This window comes from Hibiscus syriacus, unplaced genomic scaffold (genome assembly GCF_006381635.1).
Source record: "Hibiscus syriacus cultivar Baekdansim isolate YM2019G1 unplaced genomic scaffold, ASM638163v2 tig00117010_pilon, whole genome shotgun sequence".
Taxonomy (NCBI): Eukaryota; Viridiplantae; Streptophyta; class Magnoliopsida; order Malvales; family Malvaceae; genus Hibiscus; species Hibiscus syriacus.
Genome location: NW_024063522.1, coordinates 49,121 through 66,867, shown reverse-complemented (window position 1 = coordinate 66,867; position 17,747 = coordinate 49,121).

The following is a 17,747-nucleotide window of genomic DNA, read 5'->3' as shown; positions in this document are numbered from 1 at the left end:
CCATGCTACACATTGAGATTCTACGGGCACTTTCTAATCACGGTCTACATGTTGACTACTAAAGATATTAGGACAATTCTTGACTTCCTAACGTCGATCTCTGTAATTCTACTACGTAACTCTGATTCAATACTCGCCCATATTACACAATTGTTTCTCATTTACCTTACATTTTACATTCGCTTTACTCATTGAATCACACATAAAGCTACTCAGAACTGAAAATCGGCCACTTGCCTAACGAAACTAGCAACATCTTTCCTAGAGAGAATACCTCACAAAGAAGAGATCTCACATGATCACACTCTGACTTAAGGATTTTGAGACTCTACATCTTGCACTCACTATTACTTACCATCATTGAGCTATACGATGATGACTAGCACTAGTCAAATGATGCTTAATGTACTTTATTTTCTTTAATCTCACTAAAACTCATGGTACTACACAAAGTTGTATAATGCTATGTATTGTATATAGTTCATGTTATACCAATACGAAGAAATCACGAATGATGTTTAACTTACCTATCTAAATCATTTATTAATGTATGAATTCATCAAGGCAAAATTGTAGGGTTCTCTACATCTCAAGACTCATAACTTAGTATACCTATAGTACCCTTAGCACTTAGGGGAATTTTGGAACTTCTACATCGAAATGTACACCCGTATAACTTACTCCTCTCGAGTACTTATTATATCTACGCCCAGTTAGAAACTTAAGTGTCTTGGAACTAGCTAAGATATATCATAATGTTTTTGGAAACAAGGTGATCGACATATTGGCTAGGACGTCTTGGGTATTCTTAACACTCTCGTGGAGATCTCTACCTCCAAAACTAAATTTGTGATTACTAAATCTCTAGGTTCAGTCACACGAACCCTCTACTGGCAATACAAAAACATCCTTAAAGTCTCATATCTAACATGACAACCCACACAGATATTCCCCTAGGGGATACACAAGGGTGGAAGATTCTGTGACTCAACATTTTCTTAGAGTTGACCCTTCAACTCAACAAGGAACAACCACCTATTCTCTTATCTTTGGGCCCATAATCCTGAGTTCAAGGTAACACTTGTGCTTACAATTTCCTTTAGTTTGACTACCGAGTTTAATCTAAGCCCTAAAAAATTTCTAAGGTAAACCTTACATATTCTGCCAAGGCCCAGCAATTAGGCATTTGGATACTCGCACCTGGATCCTCTACACGAATAATACTTTTCTTACCTAGTTCGCTTGACGCCACAAAAACATGCATGCACTTACACCTACCGAAGCAACATGAAAACTGAGATAGCTGAAAACATACATGTCATCTCATTTGTGACATCAACGTCCTAACACTGCCTCTCAGCGAGTTGACAAATGAAATTACGCATAATCGAATCGAAAATAGGTTCATATACTTTTCTACTCTCCTCCCCGAGCATAGAACTAACACCTCCCTAGGTAGGCTCTCTGTCATGCTGAGCTACTGGATTACCTCCCTCGATCGAGATGAAACATCACTATTCAAACTAGGGCAATCTCTTACCATATATTCTAAGGATCCACATCTATATCACTTCTTATAGATTTTAAAACAATTCATTAATAATTTTTTCCATAACACTCACACTCTGGATACCTTAAAACTCTATTAAAGCCTCTAGAGCTCACCACAGACGATGAAGTTGGAGGTTTCCTACGAAACCTTACTTCTAACCCCTAACTCAACTGGAGTGACAAAGATGACGTCACTCTCCTTTGCTCATGAGGACCTATAGCCCTTTCACCATAGACTGAGATAGATTTAATGGTATATAAGTCTTCATCCTTGGGGTACTTGACTCACCCGAAAAACTTTTCCTCATACTCTGCACCCTCTCCACAACCTTAACTTGTTGTGTCAACTTTGAAAATACCTTATAAGTCTACCGTCAATTACGCATGGATTTTAATATGAAGTCCCTCAAGGAACCTCTTACACCTAAAGGGTTTAGTCGCAACCAACTCTAGGGCATAATGACTCAACCAACGGAAATATGTCTCGTACTCATACACTAAGAAATTTCCCTGAACTAGCTGAGGGAATTGCATCATCAACCCATCTATATGTGCCTCACCGATATATTTACCTCTAAACTCATTCATAAACTAATTTTAATTAGGCACCTCTAGATGTAGAGCCATCTCTATAGTCTCCCACCAGTCAATAGTATCACCCTTGAGAAAAGGTGACGTACTCTAACTTACCCTTTAGGGTAAGGTGAAGTTGCCTCAAAGTCTTTATGGCATCTCCCAACCGGCCTAAATGAGATCATCATTATTTGAGCCATAGAATTAAATTGCTTGTACGTCCTCAATCTCTCTATTGGGGACTTTATCAGCACTAACATACTCTAGACGGAAGGTTGAACATTATGTGCTCTAGGAATGACATACACTATCTCCCTGAGTGTAGAATTCAAACCTCTGAAAAAGTTTACCTCTGCGACTCCCGCACCTAATGGGATCCCATGATCCTCTGCCCTAGGTAAAAACTCATCGCTGACATTATTAGGATAAGAGAACGAATCTCATCTAACCCTCAAGACCACGCTCGTAACTATCCACCATCAAAATTTCTACAACATAGATAAAGAAATGAAGCACCGCCAGGACTCCAAACTTATAAAAGTACTTTTACTACATAAAGGCATGTATTCATTGTCATCTTACTATAACTGACCACTGGGTCCTAGAACCGACTCAACCTGACACTCTGATACCACAAAATGTAACACACTAAACCCGATTAGGCCTAAAATACTATATTAGGCTACCAAGACAACCCCTAATTTTTAAAACTATTCATTTACATTTCAAAAAATAATACATGGTATCAAAATAAACATACTCGATAGTTATAAAACATTTAATAAATCAGAGCTCCATGACACATAATATAAAACCAAGATAATAAAACTCTAAGATATAAATCTGAATACAATAATAAGGATCCTATGAATGCATATGACCATTAAAGCTATTGTACAGTACTCTGAAAGAGATGCTGGAAGTCCTACTGGGATGGTGCTATACGACCATCTCTAGTTACTGACCTGCGAATGAAAAATATTCAAATACTGAGCTCACAAAGCCCAACACTATAATCGCTAATCTAGAACAACATTATGAGTCTCACACTTACCTTAATCATGTACTAGGGGCTTCGCCATGAGTACACCTCTATTGAGTCTTTACCCACACTGACTGTAACTGCTATACATTCTTTAAATGCAACACTAACACTCATGTGCAATATCTGAATACAACACTGACTCTGTTGTGCACTATCTAATTGCAATATTGATTATGTTGTGCATTATAAATGCACCACTGCCAACATGTGGTCTCACATTGTCATTAGACACCAGTTTACTGAGGGACCTAGTGTCACATAGCATCAGTGAAATTCTCACTAAGCTACTAAATGATCTCCTAGTTTCACATAGTTATCAAGTAGATCATGGAGGGGGAACCCGTTGTCACATAATATAGGTATAATTCCCGCTCAACTGAAGTGCTAACTCAGCCTTACACAACCACAAATATAAACTCTAAGGATATTTATTATACTGGATTGATGCAACTACACATGCATATTTGAGGGTCCTAAGGTCACATAATACTGACAATACCCCACTATGGTAACTAAGGTAGCCTGACTACACTCTAGCATAACTAGACGCATTAAAGTGAGTTAACCCTCTCACTAGTTGTTATCTTGCTCGTTCTCTTTCCTTGAACTTTATACAAAGGTTATTAGTTTGTTACTTCTGTTATTTATTAAAATGCTCTATTATGGTCGTTCGTTATGTAAGGGCATTTTAGTCACTTTTATCTCTAAAGATGATTTTATGCGTTTTATGACATAACGATGATTATTGTCTTTGTTGTTCATTGTTTGTAATAGTAACTAGCCTGATACCTCTCTCAGGTTCATTATTAGGTAACGACACTCTAGTCACCCTTACTATGCTCTCCCTCAATTCACAGTTGAATATGAGGGATAAATGTACATTCATCATTCGTTGACATTTTGTAGTATGTAACTCTGCTATTGACTCTTCATATCGTTTAACAATACATCCTCTACAATGATCCTTTATTTTTAGACACTTGTTACGTGCTCGACTGAAGATACTTGAACATATTACACCTACTATGGTTTTCAGTTTTAACCCACTTCTACAAGTATATTCGAGCCTCTTTGGCCTTTTATGTCTCACATACTAAGTTATACCATTAGGGATTATCCTTGACTCTTACGGGCCTTAACGAGGTCAATTCTAACCATCCAAAGTAGGTAATATCGATACTACTTGCAGTATCAATACCTTAGGATCAAGTATCAATACATCTATGAATATTAGTACCATAAATGGCTTATGTTTGCTAAAAAGTAGCCTAATATCTATAATGTTACCCAGAGTATCGATATTGTAGGAGCAATATCGATACTCTCCCTAGTAGTATAAATACTCCTAGCTGAAAATCCCCAAATTTTATCCTAGTTCATTCAGTATCAAAATTATTCATCCAGTATCGATACTCGAACCCAAAAATGTCTTATTTAAGCTCAAAAATACCTAAAAATTATCTAAATGTCTTAGTTTAGTTCTTAATCATGTAATAATGCTTTAGGAGGTTACTTAGGGTCATAAAGTGACATAAAAACACATTATTTACATCTAAAATGTCATTTAATCATGAAATCAAATATAAACCCTAAAATTCTTAAATACACAAATCTTAGAAATTCATCATATTTATAAAAGCCTTAATATTCTAAAGGATTAGAAATACACTATCTTGGTGTTAGGATTCTGAAATGAAGCTCCTTGCTTAGCTACACTCTCTTCTCTAAGATTTGAATAAAATCTCTCACTTTGTCTTTAGCTGTAAAGAACTCAAGTCTTTGAAACTTTAAAACAAGTTGCTGGAGGGATTGAGGATGAAATTAAAGCTTAAAAGAAGTATAAAAGGTTCTCAAGATCTTACCTTTGAGCTAGGATCCTGAAATGAAGCTCCTTGCTTAGCTATACTCTCTTCTCTAAGATTTGAATGAAAACTCTCACTTTGTCTTTAGCTATAAAAACCCAAGGTTTTGAAACTTTAAAACAAGTTGATGGAGGGATTGAAGATGAAATTGAAGCTTAAAAGAAGTATAAAAGGTTCTCAAGATCTTACCTTTGAGCTGGGCACTTGGAGAGGAAAATGAGATAAGGAAATGGGAAAGATGAAATAAAGAGAAAAAAGTAGAATGAGACATAAAACCCTAATCTTTTTAAAATGGTAAAATTACACATTGGTCCTTCATCATCATTCTAATATTCAAAAATATTCTTTTTATGGCTTATTGGGCAAAATTCCAACCTAATTAATCCCAACTTGGTCCAACAACTTTAAATAAGAAGTCCACATACATCTTGGGTAAATCCGAAACTACTAGCCCGAAATTTATGGTGTTACACCTGATGCTGGAAAAATGTTCTCACCCAACCAATAACCAACTTTTCTTTGCCTTTGGTCTTAGAGCTTTCTTCAACCTCTTTCACTAATCATAGATAAGGAAAATGAGTTACTAATTTATTTAGGAACTTAGAATGAAGTTAAGAACACTTCCTAAAGCTTGAATTTGTAATACCCTAATCTATTAAACCAAAAGATCGATGAATTAAAGTACTACATGAGACCACCCAAGTGGTTAACCCAAAAATTTCTTGAAACATTTAAAAAAAAATCATATGTAAGTCATTTATCAATGTTGAAAAATAAAAATATAGTATTTGAGTTTACAAATATGGGGAGCTCTAAAAATACCTCCTAAACTTAAAAAATATAGTTATGACTCAATACATGATGGTCTATGAATAGTACTTTCCCTCTAATATGTAAATCAAGATGTAATCTGTTGTTTTACTCGATCTAGAAAATCAACGGTGTGATAAGCTCCTGGACCCTCCTCTTAAGAACTTGCACACAGAAAATAAATTGAATGTTGAGCTCACAAGCCCAAAGCCACACTAATAACCAAACTACAATACATGTGTTTGCTACATGGTCATGCTTGCAAGAAAAGTCATAAGCATACAAGTATGCTAAATACAAATACGAAGGTAGGCATCATGGTATAGTCAGAAGATTTCGATGAATCTCGGGACACACACTCCTCTAACCTACCTATGATGAGATCCATAATTTTTTGCATTGGAAACATATACCCGACTGACTTACTCCTTGCAAGTACTTTGGGCATCAACACCCGGCCAGCAACTGAAGTGCCTTGTGCACTAACTGAGACATGTACGAACATTCTAACATACAAGATTATCGTCGTACTACTAAAGTAACTCAGGTGACATGTTTATTTCTCGAGTAACATATAAAGGCCAATTTTATGTCAACATGCTTATACTATTTCGAAATGTAATTGTGTCAATCATTAATTTTCTTGTTTATAGTTTTATTAATGATGTTCTGATGACCTTTGATCCCCTCACCTGAACAATTGAATTGAAATAGGTTTCTTACACAATTCAGGATGAGGGAACTGATATTAGGCTCTGTAATATCAATATTGACCCTTGAGTATCGACACTAACCTGAGGTACCAATACTAAAATAGGCTATTAGAATTCAATGAGTCCTAACAATATCAATACCCTTAATTTGAGTATCGGTACTGGCATACTAAGGTATCGATACCACCCTTTGTATAGATAGCAAAATTGGTTTCGGTGTTTGAAAATTAGTTAAGTATCGATACCCTTACTTAGAATATTGATACTCTCGACATTGTATCGATACTCCCTTTTGAGCATTGATACCCCTGGAATTGTATCGATACCCGATAAGCTAGTATAGAAACTCTTAAACAAAACACCTTGTTGTTTTAGGTTACAAGAAGAACAATATTTGTATTGTTCATCCAGTATCGATACTCAAGCTCATAAATACCTTGTTTAAGCACAAAAATGTGACCTATTACTAACAATTTTCCCTCTAAGGTCATTAAACAATTTTTAAGTCTTATGTGTCTCATAAATTAGTACAAGCTAAACAAGAACACTTAGTGACTCATGCGTGGTATATAGAGGTTAGATATGTGTTACCTTAGTCTTGAGTTGTTGAAAATGTCTCTAAATCAACCAAAACCCAACTTCTCATTAACCTTGGTCTTGGAACTTTCTCTAATTTCTTTCACTAATCATAAACTAGAATTTACCAATAACTGCTTATATGTCTCATAAACTAGTGCAAGCTAAACAAGAATACTTAATGGCTCACAAGTGGTATAGACAGGTTAGAAATGTGTTGTATTAGTCTTGAGTTGTTGAAAAATGTCTATAAATAAACCAAGAGCCGACTTCTCCTTGCCCTTGGTCTTGGAACTTTCCCCAATTTCTTTCACTAATCATAACAAGGAAAAATGAGTCACTAACCCATTTAGGAGCTTAGAATAAGTCTAAGGACACTTCCTAGAACTTAAATATATAAAAAACGGAGTGAGAATCTACGGTTTCTTAAACCTCTACTAAATCCCTCACTTAGCTTCACTATGACCAAAACTTTATTTTAAAGGCTTGAAAGCTAATGATGAGTAGTTTGCAATCCTTACCTTAGTGTTCATATATTGGACTTGTAAGGCTACAAAGTTTCAATCATTCATAAAATCTAGTAATGAGTTCATTCAAGGCCCTCTTGGGTTAACCTAGAACTCATAACCTAGGATTTGGTGTGTTACAACTCTCACATCCTAATAAGGAGTTTCGTCATCAAAATTTACCTAAATAGAAAAGATGTAGATATTAAAGTTGCATATCCTCCTCGATTTCCCAAGTCACTTCCTGGGTACCATGGTTCCTCCATAGAACCTTCACCAGGGGAATCATTTTGTTTCTTAGCTCATTCAGTTCTTTTACCAAAATCTTTATCGGCACCACCTTATCGATTATTTACTAGCTCACTTCAATATGCTTTAATGGTATAATGTGAGAAGTATTGAAATGGTGCCTTCTAAGCATGGAAATCCGGGAGACGTTATGAATAAGCTCTAACTCTAGGGGTAAATCCAACTAGTAAGCTACGGTTCAACCCTATCGGGAACCTAATAAGACCTAGTGAAACGAATGGTTAACATTCCTCTCCACCCAAATCATAATATCTTTTTCAATGGGGACACCTTGAGAAATACCTTATCTCTAATTACAAATTCAATATCCTTACATTTCATATGTATACGACATTTATCTGTCAGAAGCTCCCTTTAACTGACCTTGAATCATCCAAACCTTCTCTTCAATTTCTCTGATCAAGTCTGAACCCATATTACTTCATTCACTGAGATTTGTTTAATAAAGTGGAGTTCTTCACGGGCGTCTATTCAAAGCCTCATATGGAGCCATCTAAATGCTAGACTAATAGTTGTTATATGCGAACTCCACTATCGATAAGTGGTTCTCCTAACTACCCTATAAGTTTATGATGGTACATATAAGCATGTTCTTTAAGATTTGAATGACACATTCAAACTAATCGACTGTTTGAGGATAGAAAGTAGTGTTAAAGTGTAGTATGGTGTCGAGGCTTGAGGTATTCATGGGGAGCTTTCCAAAACTAGGAAGTGAAACGATGGTCACTATCTGAAATGTTCGAAGTCAAAACCCCATGCAGCCTCACAATTTCTCAGATATACAATTGTGGTAGTTTCTCTAGGGCATAGTCTATCTGAACTAGGAGGAAGTGATCTGACTTTATTATCTGGTCTACTACGACCCACACTACACCATGCCAATGTTTAGTCATCGATAACTCAATCACAAAGTCCATGGTCACTCTATCATACTCTCACTACACCATCTAAATTGGCTAGAGCAACCCTAAAAGAACCTAATGTTTCACTTTAACTTGTTGGCACACTACGAACCTAACAACAAACTTGGATACTTTCTTTTTCATTCTCGGCCACCAATTTAATGGTGTGAGCTTATGATAAATTTTGATACTAGCTAGATGAAATGAGAGTGGATTGCAATGAGCTTCATGAAGGATCTTACTATAAAGCCATTAATTTATAGGTACACATAATCGACACTTAAAGAATAACACACTCATTTTACGCAATTCAAAACCCAGAACGTCACCTCAGCGGACTTGTTCTATGCAAGAACTTAGGCGATTGTTGAAGCCATTATAACAACGCTAACTTTGCTCACTAGCTCAGGTTATATGCAAAGTACAATTATCAAACCACCATCTTCTGACGAACTCAACCGTGCTAGTAAAGCTCACAAATCTGAATTTGACTTCCTACTCAAGGCATCTGACACCACATTAGCCTTCCCTGGGTGGTAATCAATCACACTGTCATAAGCTTTTAACAACTTGACCCATCTATACTACCTCAAGTTTAACTCCTTTTGCGTAAGTATGTATTTAAGGATTTTATAGTCAGTGAAGATGTGACACTTCTTGCAAAACAAACAGTGCCTCCAAATCTTTAGTGCAAAAACCATAATTGTAAGTTATAGGTCCTAGGTAAGAAAATTACGCTCATGAGGCTTGAGTCGATAGGATATGTAGGCTATAACATTTCCTTCTTGCATTAACACACACCCCAACCATTCAATGATGCCTCACTAAACATTGTAAAGTCATTTCTCGACTCTGGTTGGGTCCAAACTAGCGCTTAAGTTAAAATATAATTCAATTTATCAAAGATTTTCTATCATTTCTCTTCCCATTCAAAAGGAACTCCTTTTAGAAGCAATTTGATCATCGGTGCCGCTATCATCGAGAAACCTTTAATGAATCGATGATAGTACCCGACAAGGGCCATGAAAATACATACCTCTTATACATTCTTAGGAGGTTCCCGCTCCACTACTGCTTGAATCTTATGGGGGTCCACTCGAATCCCATCCACTGCTATCACATGACCTAAGAATGAGACATCTGAAAACCAAAGCTCAAACTTTCCAAACTTAAAATTTAACTGACAATCTTGAATAGTTTATAGAATGATGTGAATGTGTTGATCATGTTCTTCATCTGATCGTGAGTACACTAGGATTTCATCTATAAAGACCACCATAAATTGATCTAAGTATTGGTGAAACCCCAATTCATCAAGTCTATAAATATTATCGGGGCATTGGTGAGTCCAAACGATATTACAAGAAACTCATAATGATCATACCTCGTCTTAAAAGTTATATTTGCTACATTGGCATCCTTAACCTTCAATTGTTAATACATTAACCTTAAGTCAATCTTAGAGAAAAAAACACATACCCCCTTAAGTTGGTCAAAGTGGTCATCGATCCTATGGAGAAGGTAACGATTTTTTATAGATAACTTGTTTAGCTACTGATAGTCAATGCACAACCTCATCGACCTATATTTTTTTAACAAAGAGGACTGGAACTCCCCAAAGAGAAATGCTTGGTCGAATAAAACCTTTCTCTAGTAACTCTTGGATATAGGCTTTCAACTCCTTTAGTTTCGTCGGTGCTATACGATAAAGAAAAATTAACACCGAAGTAGATACTGACATAACCTCGATATCGAACTCTAACTTTCGGTTAAGTGGTAATCCTGGAAACTCCTCTAAAAACACGTCAGAGAAGTCTCGAATGGTTTGAATATTCTTAAGAATTGGATATGTAAATTAAGTGTCGACCACGTGAGCCAAAAAGGCTTCACAACCCCACTCGATCATTCTTTGCACCTTTACGACTGATATGATCCTTGAACACCTCGGCTTCTCGCTAGTCATCACTACCTTGGTTCCATTAACCATCTTGAGTTTGAGTTTCCTAGCTTTGCATCTCAAAATAACATCGTGCTCTAAAAGCCAATACATGCCTAAGATCATGTTGAACTCCCTAAATGGTAACTCCATTAGATCGGCTGGAAAGGTCTTACCTAGAATCTCAATTGGGCATCTATGATGAACCTTGTCCAGAAGGAAATATAATTCTAAGGGATTAGACACACGAACTCTTATCTCTAAGTCGTGTCGGTATTTTCTCTCTCGAACAAGCTAAAAATAATGTAAGAGTATATGGGCCATAAATATACTATAGCAGTAATTGGGATAGAAAACAAAGTAAAGGTACAAGAAATTACATCAGTTGTGCCACACTCTTCCTGAGCCATAACTGCATACTATCGTGAGGCTACCCTCGGCTTGTAACTAATTATTAACCTAGTTGTACCCTTGTTAAACTGTCCAGATGCAATACTGCCAACCCTCGAGGTCCTCGACCTCTTTGAACAAACGATATTGATATATGGGTCATTATCGGGGCCATACCCTGTGCCTTAGGGTAGTATCGAATAAAGAATATAGTGACCAAGCATTCATTGCACCGTTGGGTCCCATGTTAACATGCTTTATGGTGCCTCTTACCATAGGAAGGAAAGGCTGAATGAGATTGGGCCCTCATTGAAACACTGGCATTCACCCCATAAACTGATAATAGAGGCTTTTTGCGGAACTCAAACCTATCCCATGATCTGCACTTTGTCCCAAGCCTTCTAGGCTGGTCTGATGGATTCCTCCACGAGCCCTAAGAATATCTGGCTCTCTTGGTTGTTGATTGTAAAGATCTAGACAACTAAGGAACTCTCATGCTCTTCTCACTAACCCGTTATATGCTTTGGTTCTCATGCCCAAGACTCACTTGATTGGCTTCTCTTGGTAAGTCAACTTAGTAAAAACCCTCATGGGTTTTACGACTAGATTGGTGATGATATTAAGGTGGAGGCCCTACCTGAACCTTCTATAATGGTGTTACTCATACACCACCAACTCTGATGCATACCAACTTAACCGGACGAACTCTCTCTCATACTCGAACATGGACTGTTCTCTCTGAGTTAAGTGTAGAAAATGATTTTTCAAGTCATTGATGTGAACTTCTCCTATATACTTATGTCGAAACTCATCTGAAAAGTACTTCTATGTGGGTCACTCAGGCTCCATCACTATCTCAATGATCTTTCACTAAACTAATGTGTCACTCTTTAGTAGAGCGATGACGCACTTTATCTTATACCTTCTAGAGTGAGGTACAACTGACGGAGTATCCAAAGAGTCTCTCCCAACCATTGATCGGCTGTTATCACATCATTGTCTCAAAAGTCGAAGAAGTCAGTAGTCTTATACCTCTAAAGTCTCTCAATTGAGGACTCATACAGTGCAATAATATGAGGGGCTAGCGGTGTTGGCTGGGTAGGTGGTGCAATTGATGTCCTAGGAATAACTCTAACTTTATACCTAAGTACTATTTTCATATCTCGGAAGAATGTCTCCTTTTCAACTCCCGCATCTCTTAGGAACTCAAACTCTAAGTCTAGGACGAACTCGTCACTAGTATCGCCAACTACGGAGGCGTGCCTCTTGTCCCTACCCTCGTAATTAGGAGTTATGCTATTGTCCATGATTTTTTATGAAATTTAGAAAGAAATGAGGAGTTATTATCGCTATTCTAGACGTAAAAGTACTTTTAACGCTCTAGAGGCATGTACACTTATAGACACTTACTGACTCTAACCCACAGGTCCTAAGAACGATCAAACCTAACGCGCTAATACCACTAAATGTAATACCCTAATTTAATACGACCTAAAGATCAAAGGATTAAAGTACTACACGAAATCACCCAAGTGGTTAACCAAAAAATTTCTTGAAACATTTTAAAAAAACAATATATAAGTCATTCATCAACATTGAAAAAAAATACATAGTATTTTAGTTTACAAATATGGGGAGCTCTAAAAATAAATCTTAAAATTCAAAATTAGAGTATTTAAAATAGAGTTATGACTCAATACATGGAAGTATATGAATAGTACATGCCCTCTAATAAGTAAATCAAGGCGTAATATATTGTTCTAATCGGTCTGAAAAACCAATGTGCAATAAACTCCTCGACCCTCCTCCTAAGAACCTACGCACTGAAATAAATTTTGAATGTTGAGCTCACAAGCCCAGTGCCACACTAATAACCAAATTATACTACATGTGTTTGCTACATGGTCATGTTTGCAAGCAAAGTCATAAGCATACAAATATGATAAACACAAATACAAAGGAATGAATCATGGTGTGGTTGAATGATTTCATTGTATCTCAGGACACACACCCTCTAGCCTACCTAAAGTGAAGGTGAGATATGGAATTTTCTACATCGAAAACATACAATCAGTTGACCTAATACTAACAAATACCTAGGGCATTTGTGTCTGACATAAAATTGTAGTGCCTTGCGCACTCACTGAGACATGTCTAAACATTTTAACATACAAGTTTATCGTCATACTACTAAAGTATCTTGGGTGTCTTGGTTCTTTTTTGAGTAACATACAAAGGACAATTTTATGTCATCCTACTTGCACCATTTCTAAATGTAATTATGTTCATTATTGATGCTCTCATTGGTAGTTTTATTAATGAAGTTATAATGACCTTATATCCCCCCACCCAAACACTTAAATTGAAATGGGTTTCTTACCCAATTTAGGATAAGGGTATTGATACTAGGTTCTTCAGTATCTATATCGATACTAACTTGAGGTACAAATACCAAAATAGACTTCTATAATTTGAGGATTCCTAACAGTATCGATACCCTTAACTGGAATATTGGTATTGGTATTGGCATACTGGGGTATCGATACTACCCTTGGTATCGATATCAAAATCGTTTTTGATGTTTGAAAAATTAGTTAAGTATTGATACACTTACTCAGAGTATCGATACTCTCATCATGGTATCGATACTACCTTGAGTATCGGTACCAAAATATACTACTGGAATTCAAAATCTAAAAGTGGTATCATTTCTCTCTATTGAGTATCGATACAGTTGGAATGATATTGATACCCAATGAACTGGTATCAATACTCTCAACTAAAACACCTTATTTTTTTAGGCTAAACGAAGAACAATATCAGACTGTCCATCCAGTATCGATACCCAAACTTAGAAATACCCTGTTTGGGCATGAAAATGTGACCTATTACTACCCATTTGTCCCTCTATGGTTATTAAACAATGTTTAAGTCTTATTTAAGTTGATGGAGATCATAAAGAGTCATTTTTCATGCTTTATAACATCATAAACTATAATTTACCATGAACATGCTTATATATCTCATAAACTAGTGCAAGCTAAACAAGAGAAATTAGTCACTCACAAGTGGTATAGAGAGGTTAGAAATGCGTTACCTTATTCTTGAGCTATTGAAAAATATCTCTAAATCAACCAAGAACCAACTTATCCTGGCCATTTTTCTTGGAACTTTCTCCAATTTCTTTCACTAATCATAACAAGGAAAAATGAGTTACTAGCCCATTTAGGAACTTAGAATAAGGCGAAGGATAATTCCTATAACTTAAATCCATCAAGAATGGGTCGGGAATCTATGGTTTCTTAAACTCTCACTGAACCCCCCACTTAGGGTCATTTGACTAAAACTTGATTTTAAAGGCTTGAATGGAAGCTAGTGATGAGTAGATTGCAACCCTTACCTTGGTGTTCCCGGTTTGGAATTGTAAGGTTAAAAGTTTCAACCTTTGACAAAATCTTGGAAAAAGAGAAGAAAATGAAGAAGAAGAAGACACAAAAGAGCGGGGGAAAAGAGAGGTGTTTCAGATGTGATATCATCTCCATTAATGAGATTCAACCTTTAAAATAAAATTGGCATAATTTATCCTTTGGTCTTCAAAATTTCAAGCTCAAATCAAAGTCACCCTTTTAACTTTATTTGGGACCAAACCAAGCCCAAATCCACTCAAACTTGGATTAATACTTCCTACAAGCTAATGGGTTCAACCAAGGCCCTTTCGGGTTAACTTGAAACTCTTAACCCGAGATTTGGAGCTTTATAAAATCTATCAAAAAAAAGCTAGAAACTTATAGTTTTCTAAAATCCCATTTATGGTTGCCATTACTAAACCTTGATATTACAGGCTTAAAATGAAGCTTAAGATGAAGAGATTAACACTCTTACCTTGAGATTTCTGAGCTAGACTAACAAGACTACAAAGCTATCTCCTTTTTTGATTTTGTGTTGACAGTAAAAATGAGAGAAAGAAGAAGAAGAATGAGACAAAAGAGTGAAGAAAAATATGAGTGCCAATCGTGACCCCAGCAACAATTAAGGGGAACCAACCTTTCAAATATTTAAGGGTAAAATTACCTCCTTGGTCCTCCTTCCTTTGTTATTAAATCAAAAACATCATTTTTATCATCACTTGGGCTCAATTCAATCCCAAACCTACAGAACTTTTGGGTCAAGTCTTCTTAATAGGTTAATAGGTTATCCTAAACTCTCTTGAGTTAGTCCAAAACTATTAACTCGAGATTTGAGGCGTTACATTCTTATTCATTATCTTCTCGAACTATAATTGACAAATTCTTTGACTTCATATTTTCCAAGAACAATCTTTTTTCCTGTGAATGCATCGTCTTTCTTCTTATCACAAAAATACATTGGAGCAATACATTTTATATACATTTTATCTAATATAGTAACTGATTATGCTTATCAATTAATGTAAACCAATTATGTACATTGAAGTAATACATTGAAGCAAAATATTGAAGAAATATATTAAAGCAATACTTCTCAAAACGATAACTATAATTTACACTTTATCCAATATACTAACTAATTGTAATAATTTCTCCATTTCATAAAAATTTCAATTACAACCTATAATGATACAATTGAACCCAACATTTTCCATTCAACTTATAATTTTACATTGTACTTGATTTATTAACTCCAACCTATAATATTTTCCACGCAACATATAAAGTATTGACACCTTTTTTTATCAATATCGGTCCCTAATACAACACCTAAACCTAAAACCCTAAACTTTAAACTCAAAACCCTAGACATAAAATCATTAATTAAAAAAATTTACAAAATAGGGTTTCACAAACATACATATATGCTCTTTAAATTGTGATTTCATTTGTGTTCACACCCTTTCTATGAAGTATCGATATCAATTACTCATATGGAAGTTGGATTTTAGATAAGAAAACCCTTTTTTATTCAAGTAATGGTATTTCCCTTCCCTAAATTGGTTATGTTATCTATAAATCGATACTTTTTCCCTAAGTATTGATATTTATGGAAAAGTTTGATACTTTGCATCCTTTTCATTTTTTATGTTATTTTAAATTCGAAAGTATCGATATTTTTGTAAAAGTTCGATAATTGTCAGCCTTCCAAATTTCCATGTCTTTTCAAATTCGATGGTATCGATATTTATGTAAAAGTATCGGTATTTATGTAATAGTTGAAAACTAATATATTACATATAAAAATAAGACACAACATATTACTTTACCATCACAACCAGATTTCTTACAGGTTACTATAATATAAACGATTAAAGTCTTATAACTTAACCAGTTCAAAAAAATTAAGGAGCAACCTATTACGTTACCTACGAAACCTGATCTCTTATAGGTTGTTATAATATAAACGGTTAAAGCCTTATAACTTAACCGGATTAAAAAATCAAGGCGCAACCTATTACTTTACCATCGAAATCAAATTTGTTATAGGTTATTATAATATAAATTATTAAAGTCCTATAACTTAACCTGTTAAAAAAAATCAACTGCAACCTATTACGTTACCATCGCAACCGAATTTCTTATAGATTATTATAATATAAACGGCTAAAGTCTTATAACTTAACCGGTTAAAAAAAATTCATGGCGCAACCTATTACGTTTCCATCGTAACAAATTTTTTTATAAGTTATTATAATATAAGTGGTTAAAACCTTATAACTTAATCGATTAAAAAAATTAATACGCAACATATTACGTTACCATCACAACCAAATTTCTTATAGGTTATTATAATATAAAGTGTTAAAACCTTATAACTTAACTGATTCACAAAACAACAATGCGCAACCTATTATGTTACGAAATTTTTAATAGGTTTTAATAATATAAACGATTATTCCCATAAGTATTGATATTTTTTCATAAGTATCGATATTTACCGGTCATATAAATTTTTCGGTTATGCTATTTTAAAATAATTTAAAATAGTTGCAACTTAATAATATTACATAAAAGTCAACATTTTCAGTCGTACTAAATCAATTTTTATTAAGATTTACTTCAAATTTTCAATTATGTTGTTTTTTAGCTTATATTATTGTCTTTCCTTAAATATTCCCTAGATATCCGGTAACTCTGATTATATTCAATTAATGATTGAATGTGTCGAAAAATTATTGGCAAACACGTATGTACTAGTTTGTGTGTTACAATCGCGGTAAACTACATCTTCAAATTATGTGTTTAATTTTAAATAAGTTTTTAAATCTTATAAATAAATTTTCAAAGTAGCGTTTCAATTAGATATTAAGTTGTTAATTGATATCAAATATTAACTTTGATCTCGTGTTTAAAAATATTTATTAATTTATACATATATACAAAATCTATATATTTTACCAACGGGTTGGTTCAAGTGATAAGCAATTTGATGTCGTTTAAGTAAGGTCTCAAGTTTGAATCCTTGTGTGTATGTAGAAAATCTCCATTGAGAGTCGCCTACCAAAATCAGGTTTACGACTCAGATCGGTCTAAATTAGTCAAGTCGAAGCTTTAGAACTTGAGGGCAACTAAAAAATCTATATATTTACAGACCAGTCTACCGA